Here is a 9,458-nt window from a genome sequence, read left to right as displayed (position 1 = left end):
CTCGTCCTGTTCCACTCGTCCCGTTCCTCGTCCTGTTCCTCTCGTCCTGTTCCACTCTCCCTGTTCCACTCGTCCTGTTCCTCTCGTCCTGTTCCACTCGTCCTGTTCCTCTCGTCCTGTTCCACTCGTCCTGTTCCTCGTCCTGTTCCTCTCGTCCTGTTCCACTCGTCCTGTTCCTCCACTTGTCCTGTTCCACTCGTCCTGTTCCTCTCGTCCTCTTCCTCTCGTCTTGTTCCACTCTCCCTGTTCCACTCGTCCTGTTCCACTCGTCCTGTTCCTCTCGTCCTGTTCCTCTCGTCCTGTTCCTCTCGTCCTGTTCCTCTCGTCCTGTTCCACTCGTCCTGTTCCACTCGTCCTGTTCCACTCGTCCCGTTCCTCGTCCTGTTCCTCTCGTCCTGTTCCACTCGTCCCGTTCCTCGTCCTGTTCCTCTCGTCCTGTTCCACTCTCCCTGTTCCACTCGTCCTGTTCCTCTCGTCCTGTTCCACTCGTCCTGTTCCTCTCGTCCTGTTCCTCTCGTCCTGTTCCTCTCGTCCTGTTCCACTCGTCCTGTTCCACTCGTCCTCTTCCACTCGTCCTCTTCCACTCTCCCTGTTCCTCTCGTCCTCTTCCTCTCGTCCTCTTCCTCTCGTCCTGTTCCTCTCGTCCTGTCCCACTCTCCCTGTTCCTCTCGTCCTGTTCCTCTCGTCCTGTTCCTGGAGTTCCTCACACCTCTGGCCTCGGGGCGACTCAGACTTTCCCAGAATGCTTCAGTGCAGCTGGAGTACCCTCCCACTCGGGCTAATCTGTCCCCGCGTGCTACAGTCTGAATAATTAAAGGTGCGTCTCTTTGCTCTCGACTGTCACCTTCTCCGTCTCTCACTCTCTCTCGAGTGTGAACACAAGTGAGGCATTTAGAGAAGGTGAGGATCCACTCCAGTTTGGGACCTGGTTTATTACGTAAGGTTTTAGTCTGAGGCGAAGGGCAGAACGGCGATGTGGAAATAACAAGGCACAGAGTTATGTTCTAGGCAGAATATTATGTTAATATATCGACAAGAATCTGTTTAACTTCAGTCTCTACACCGACTAAAGCCGCTCCACACACCACAGGATCGTACGTCATTTTTGACTCCACCGGGTCAGATCATAACCACAAAACATCACCACGGCAACAGCCAATAAAACAGAGCGTCACTGTCACACGGAGCGACGGACTCAGAGACGCCAGATACAAACTCAGAAAACACACAAAATAATTTAAAGACGACTTTATGACTCAGTTCTGTAAAGTTATGAAGTGAAACTGCAGCGTTCTCATCCATATTATCCATTAGAGTTTATCCTGCTAAAATGACGCTAGTCCACAGATCAGAGCTGTGAATCCACTCTCAAGTTTAAAAGTAAAAAGATGAGTAGATCCTCATGTCTCTGTTTATGTCCACACAGTGACGATCAGGCTGAAGCTACTGCAGATTAACGATGGTGACTTCCTGTGACAGTGACTCTACTTCCTGTGACAGAGACTTTACTTCCTGTGATAGCGACTCTTTCCTGTGACAGCGACTCTACTTCCTGTGACAGACTCTACTTCCTGTGATACTGACTCTACTTCCTGTGATACTGACTCTACTTCCTGTGACAGACTCTACTTCCTGTGATAGCGACTCTACTTCCTGTGATAGCGACTCTACTTCCTGTTTGTTTATCCTTCTGTGCATTAAAAGCATTTATCTGAACGACGGCTCCACATTTGACTAATAATAATCCCACAGTTTTGACTTGTCTGATCTTTGTTCTTTAGAGTCTCAGAGTGAGTCGTTTTACTGTCGACAGGAAACGGCCGACTCCAGGAGCGCTCATGACGTTCAGCTTGTGGTGTGCGGTCTCTTCAGTCTCTTTAAAACCTCGTGTGATTCTCCTCGTGTCTGTGGTCTGCTCTTTTTGTCTGAAGACTGAAAATCCAGTCATCTTGTCATGAAGAAAAGAAGTTGAAAGTTTTACAGACACAATAAAAAGAAGCTAACCACTGGAATTAAATTAGTGTTTTGTTGGTTTTTTATTACTTGCGAAACTAAATAACCCAGTGAGGTAATTTTAGCCGCTTTTGTCATTTCAACTAAAAATACTGTACAAGTGCATTTTTTGTTCACGTTACCTGGCAACAACCACGATGCTTTTTCCCACAAAGAAATTAACATTTATTTATAATTTAGACGTTTCAGAGTTATTATTGTGACTGTGCAGCTGAAGGATCTGCAGATGTTTTTTTTTAAACTTTTGTTCATCAGTGCAGTTTTACTAAACGATTCACTGAAGGAGAGAGAACACAAGCCACTGGCACTTTATGATTCTGTCTGAACAAAAAGAAACACTTTTCTGCTTTTACTGGTGCCGTGGAATTTTCTAAGAGCAAAAACCTACAGAAGATTTACACCATGAGAAGAATCGTACAAGGAAAACAGTTTGGACTCGTCAAAGTGCAGGGACTTATCTTCAAAAAGGATTAAACGCTTTGGGTCAAGAAGCTCTAAACAGCTCCTCAAGCTCTAAACGGCTCCTCAAGCTCTAAGCGGCTCCTCAAGCTCTAAACGGCTCCTCAAGCTCTAAACGGCTCCTCAAGCTCTAAACGGCTCCTCAAACTCTAAACGGCTCTGACTCTACCTGGTCTCATCTTCACCTGTAAAAAGTGTTTAGCCCTCGATGACGAACCTGCTCTCCTCCAATGCTCCCTCCCTGTCTCCCTCTTTCCCTCTCTCTCTTCCTCTCTCCTCGTCTCCCTCTCTCCTTGTCCTCCTCTCTTTTTGTCTCTCTTTCCCTTTCTCCCTGTCTCTCTGTTCTTGTCTCCCTCCCTGTTCCTCCTCTCTCTCCCTCTCTTCTTCTTTCCTCCTCTCCCTCTCTTCTTCTTGCCTTCCTTATCTCCCTCCTCCTCTCTTCCTCCCTCTCCCTCGGGTGTTGTATTTTCATTCTGTTTCTTGTGATGTTCTTGGCGTCTTATGTAAATGTAACATGAGTCACATGATCATGGCCACAGTATCAGATGTGTGAATCTGTTCGATGGTTCTGTGTTAAAACTCAGAGCGGGAGACGCAGAGACACTCGGTCGACGGCAGAGACACACGGTTGACGCGGAGACACTCGGTCGACGCGGAGACACTCGGTCGACGCGGAGACACCCGGTCGACGCGGAGACACTCGGTCGACGGCGGAGACACTCGGTCGACGACGGCGGAGACACTCGGTCGACAACGGCGGAGACACTCGTCAACGGCGGAGACACTCGGTCGACGCAGAGACAATCGGTCGATGACAGAGACACTTGGTCGACGGCAGAGACACAGAGACACTCGGTCGACGACGGCGGAGACACTTGGTCGACGACGGCGGAGACACTCGGTCGATGGCAGAGACACAGAGACACTCGGTCGACGGCAGAGACACTCGGTCGACGGCAGAGACACTCGGTCGACGGCAGAGACACTCGGTCGACGGCAGAGACACAGAGACACACGGTCGACGGCAGAGACACTCGGTCGACGGCAGAGACACAGAGACACACGGTCGACGGCAGAGACACTCGGTCGACGGCAGAGACACTCGGTCGACGGCAGAGACACTCGGTCGACGGCAGAGACACTCGGTCGACGGCAGAGACACAGAGACACACGGTCGACGCGGAGACACTCGGTCAACGCGGAGACACTCGATCGACAGCAGAGACACTCGGTCGACGCAGAGACACTCGGGGCCAAACGGGGCAGGCTGCATTCCCTTTCTTCCCCTCGGTTCTGTTTGTTTCCGTGTTGTTCCGTGTCTTTCCGTGTCGTCCCGTGTCGTCCCGTGTTGTTCCGTGTCGTTCCGTGTTGTCCCGGGTTGTTCCGTGTCGTTCCGTGTTGTCCCGGGTTGTTCCGTGTCATTCCGTGTTGTCCCGTGTTGTCCCGTGTCGTTCCTTGTCGTCCCGTGTCGTTCCGTGTCGTTCCGTGTTGTCCCGTGTTGTCGGAGGCTCGTCTCCGTGTGTCAGGCTTGTGGTTTGTTTGGTCAAGATGCTGTTGGGATTTACACTTTATCCGAGCTTAAGTGTGAGCCAGTGTTCATGTTCTGTGCACAAATGTTTATTCTAAAATGCTACAGGCGTCAGAAAACACGTTAAACCAGACGAAAAGTGCAGACCTCTGCCAAGGCGTGATCCCCATTTCGCAACGGCAGACGCTTGTATTTATGTCCTTATGTCAAACTAACTGGAACTAATCTTTTTCTCCTTCACTGACCCCCGTGTCCAGAGCATAGACTGTGTGAAGAAGTGACGACGTGAGATTGACGTCACCACGGCGTCCGGCTCCAAATGAAACTCATCAAGTATCAAGTACCACGAGTATCATAGCAACCAAAGAGCCAATCAGGAGCAAGGCTGCTGAAGGTAACGCCCCTTTCCACACACATGCAGTTTGAGCAGGGAGCCTGTGCTTAGCAACGCTGTCAATCAAACCTGTTGCTAACGCTAACAGGAGCGACGTCGGGGAAAGAAGGACCTGATTTGTCTGTTATTAATGTTCAGATCTTGATTTACAGACACAATAGTGAAATAAAAACCCCAGGATCATGTAGAGGGTTAATACGAACATTTAAGACCAGAATGAGTCTGAAGCAGCAGATTCAATGTAAACTGAACTGGAGCCAGAGTCGATGGAGCAGGACGAGTGTCTGTGATCACTTCCTGTTTGGAGCGCGGCGGCAGGTCAGCTCTGTCCATTTATAAAAACAGTCTATAGAGTCTCTAGAGTTATCGTCTTTTTGAATAATGCACTTTCATGTATAATTTATGTAAAGTGTTCGCCTGGATCCGGTGAATCTCCTCGTTTTAAAATGGCTTTGATTGACAGGTGCATTAGCCAATCAGGGACAGGCAGGTCCCTCTGTGTCAAAAAAAATAAAGGAAAGAAACATCACAGGGACTGAAAAACATGGAAGATTTTCTGCAGAATCAGTGAGCGAAGCCTAAACTCTGTGGATCTGAGGTGAGACAAATGTGACTTTATTTGTAATTTTATTTGTCGACCAATGAGATCCTTCATTTCACATGTGTCACTGAAAAAAACATCTGATTGGACGATTCACGTTTGACCGAGCCTGAGACGCAGCAGAGGACGAGGGACAGAGATCAACCCGTATAAAACCTACAGAGATCAGTCTGGATTTAGCAGGATATTTATATAAAACTCATGTAAAATGACATTTAGACTTTCTGTTGATTCTGTAAACTACCGATAAAGTACATTTTTAGTATTAAAGTGACTCTCATGTGCCCCCCCCACACACAAACACACACATGCACAGATGCAGAATGTGTTTTTCAAATTAGAAGTATAATTTGAGAGCGTAATTTGCTGAAGCGGTGGCTGCGCGCTCTCAGCAGGAGGCCAGTCAGCGTATATGAATTATTAATTACCTCTGCTCTGAGCTTTGTCTCCACTTCTGCTTTTTTCACTCACGTTTTCAGCAGCAATAATCTGTTATGATTAGTTTCAGATCAATCTAAACGACGAGACGACACGCCGCAGTGGCCACGGAGACGAGCGGGACACGTTTACAGGTCAGATCTGTGGAGAGGCGAGCGCACGAACAGTAAGAATGTTATTGGAGCTACAGCGAGAGACAAAAACACCCAGAATGCACGTGTGACGTAAGGGCCCGTGTTACACTGTTCTCTGATCTGTTCTAATGTTGTTTCCTCGACACAAACAGACCTGGAGTCGCAGATTTAGGCTGAGTTCTTCTCTCAAACTGAAAACACTCTGTTCCACCTTGTGATGTCATCATGTGGTGATACAGGAAGTGCTCCACTGTGTTTTTAAACTCCACACACCTTCATTTATAGAATCATTTGGATCATTTCAGCTCCTGGAAAATTTGCCAGTTATCTCGACTGAACTAAAGGTAAAAGGAGGAGTTAAAACTACCACTTGATGACATCACAAGGTGGAACAGAGCGTTTTGAGCTTTGGAGATGTTACAGACGAATAATAAACATGTGTGAATGAAACAAAACACAGCTCCAGGTCTGTTTTTGAGGAGGAAACAGGGTTAGAACATGGATTAAAGCCACAAGAGTCCATTTTGTGTGATATTGAACCTTTAAAGCAACATCCTCTTCAAGGACCAACTGTAAAGTTACACAGTGTGCTTTTAATTATGTTTCTCGCTGTCAGTCCTACTTTCCCTCCATCCGAGACCCGTGCCGTTCCATATGGCGCTGTCCCGTCCGTGCCCCGTGTCGTCGTGATGTGCGCGGTTGCAGGTGAACGTCGCGGCGGCGCTGGGGACCGCGGGATGAGTCGCAGTTGCCGTGGGGACGCAAGCTCTCGCCCTCCTCATAAATATAGCAAACCTTAAAGTGCAAAAAAATGTTCCTTCGTCTAAACCAGGAAGAAAATGAAGCAAAGGAGTCAGTGGTGATATTAATATTTCAGGGTTTATATAAGCGGTTTTGGAGTATTGTGGAATCCGTTGTACGGCAGAGTCTAATGCGTTTAGTCTTATTGTGCTGTTTTGACGGATGCGTGAGGGATGCATTTTGAGAAAAGTTTTTTAAAGGAGCTCAAAGTTTATACGAGTCACGGGAAATGGTGCTTTTTAGTGGAGTAATGAAAGAAAAGTGTAATGGGGAGGGGGGGGTGTGGCTTCGGGCATGGCTCGGGGGCACGCCACTCTGCACCTGCACCAATGTGTCAGCTATCAATCTCCCTTTCGCTCCTTTTATTTGCTGTTTTTCTACCTCACGTTCACATAAATAGTCGTTCCTTCAAATCCCTTATTTTTTGACTCGGTGTGAGACAGTGTGATTGTTGTAGAAGCTCATGAGAGGGGACGGCGAGGCCCCCAAACTGCACCCCTGTTGTATTTTTGACTTTAAGCTGTCAAACTTCTCACTTTCACATTGCGTGTACTGTAAATAACTGTAGCGTTTGTTCTGGTGCGAGTCTGCGCTGACAAAATGCTTCAGAAATGTCAAACTTCTCCCAGTGATGGAAAGACATTTGTACAACATGTGTGTGAGTCAAATGTAACCGAGGCATTTACAAAATCTACTTCTCCTTCAAAGCCACCGGAGACTCAAAAACATAATTCACTCACGACGATGATAATGTCAAACAGAAACTGAACGTGGACGTGTAGGATTTACAGGAGAAGTGCAGTAACAACATGAATCCATTTGGACACGTGTGACGTCTGTGTTTCAGATCTGGCCCTGAGTTCTGTTTCCTCGTTAACCCTGAGACTCGGTCGCTCTCGTGCGGAGGTAATGGGGCGTGTTCTTCTCCCTAAATGTAAAAGTAAAAACGCATAATTGTTCTTTAACATGCAGGGGGTGTGTTCTGCTGCCCCTCTGCCACGGCTCAGTGGGGATTTTACTCGCGACCCTCAAAAACAAGCACAAAATGAGCCGTAATGGATTTACGACAGCAAAGGTTTAACAATTTACTAAAACGACTCAAATACATTTGGTCTGTCTTGGTCTGTGCCCAAAACGACACGCTGTGTTTGAAAACCCAAGGTACACATTTAACAAATGATGTTTGTCACGGCTATATATTTAAAATGTCACTTTAAATGCCAGGACACTTTACTTCAGCGTCTACATCGCTTCCATTTTTTCCTTCAGTTTTTAGACAAACTGACGGAGGAGTCCCTCTCTCGCCCTTCTCCCCGGGGACGCCACGTCTCCCTCAGCTCCGAGGTGTTTCAAATTAAATACTATCTAATGAACTGGAAAAATGCCCCCACCTGCTCCGAGCCGAACGCAGCGAAATGAAAGAAGAGATTAAAACACAGAGGTGTTTGCATTGAGCCTGTGATGCACAGCCTCGTGTGGCATCAGGACCCGCTCCGTAATTGTATATCTCTGCTGCTCTAATTGCTTTAATTCCCTGTAATTAATCAGTAATTGCAGTGAGGAGCCAGGCACAGCTTCGCTTTGAACGCAAAAGAACTTTTCAATATGGAGGACATAAATATAGATGAGAGGAGGGAACTGACGGAAATGGCCTGGAAACACAGACGAGGGCCAAGAGAGAAATAAAAGAGACATCACTTGTCCAGCGGAACGACAGCAGAATACAGCGTTTATATAAAACATTACAGCACAGGGCTCTTTTACATTTATATAGAACATCATAGTACTCTTTTACATTTATATAAACATAACAGGTATAACATAAACGAGGGACAAGAGAGAAATAAAAGAGACATCACTCGTCCAGCGGAACGACAGCAGAATACAGCGTTTATATAAAACATTACAGCACAGGGCTCTTTTACATTTATATAGAATATCACAGTACTCTTTTACATTTACTTACAGATTTTTATACACATATTTATATAGAACATCCCAGTACAGTTATATTTATATAAACACAGTGTCCAGCTCTTCTGTTTGTGATAAAGTTCATCTCCTTTTCACGGTGGAGAAGTGCACTGTTTATGCTAACTAGAGGCACTTACTGCTCTTGAAGGTGCCCTTTTCTCTGTGATTGGTTAAAAACTGTCCAGTGGGAGGAGCAGAGTCCAGGAGGGTTAAAAAAATAACATTTAAATATGTGGACACAAATCAGTGCTAAAAGTGGATACTAGTCATGTGTCTGAGCCCGGAAAGAGTCACATGACACAGAACTGGGCCTGGACATTAGCTCAGTTATATATCACTTATATTTCAGTTATATTTCACTTATATTTCAGTTATATATCACTTATATTTCAGTTATATATCACTTATATTTCAGTTATATTTCACTTATATTTCACTTATATTTCACTTATATCACTTATATTTCACTTATATTCCAGTTATATCCGTTATATTTCAGTTATATCCATTATATTTCACTTATATTTCACTTATATCCGTTATATTTCAGTTAGTTATATAACAGCTCCATGTCGTATAAGGCCTCATACATTTGACACGTTTTAAACCTGTTGTGCGTTCACTCGTTCACTGAGCGACACAAACCCTTTGTGTTGGAGGAAACATTTTGAGCCGGAGCTGCTCGGTGTTGCCGCGGTAACGTTGTTGTTTAAGTGACTCATGCTCGTGTGTTATTGGACAGGAAGTGTTTCCAGGGAGAGCCCTGTCCCGTTCGAGGGGGGTGAGGAGCACCCCTCCCACTCACTGCTCTGTCACGAGGTAATCCCTCAGCCCACAGCTCTGCATTAATTCCCAATTAAGACAGTGGCGGCCCACCCACCAGTGTGTCCTTATTGAACACACCCGGTTTATCGGTGTGAGCGCATTTCCATACGCTGAGGCCAGCACTCAGCTGTGTTTTATAATGATGGCGCTCGCTCTCTTCCCTGCGCTCCGATGAAAGCAAACCTTTGTCATCCTCGATCGTTTTTTAAATGAGCACGGCCGGCCGGTCTGCGGTGACCTGCTGCGCCCCCCCCTCCCTCCGTCCCTCGCTCCCTCCCTCCCCTGAACACG

Source organism: Periophthalmus magnuspinnatus, chromosome 10, assembly GCF_009829125.3.
Source record: "Periophthalmus magnuspinnatus isolate fPerMag1 chromosome 10, fPerMag1.2.pri, whole genome shotgun sequence".
NCBI classification, from domain to species: Eukaryota; Metazoa; Chordata; class Actinopteri; order Gobiiformes; family Gobiidae; genus Periophthalmus; species Periophthalmus magnuspinnatus.
The sequence above is the reverse complement of the archived record's forward strand: the minus strand, read 5'-3'. Positions refer to the sequence as shown.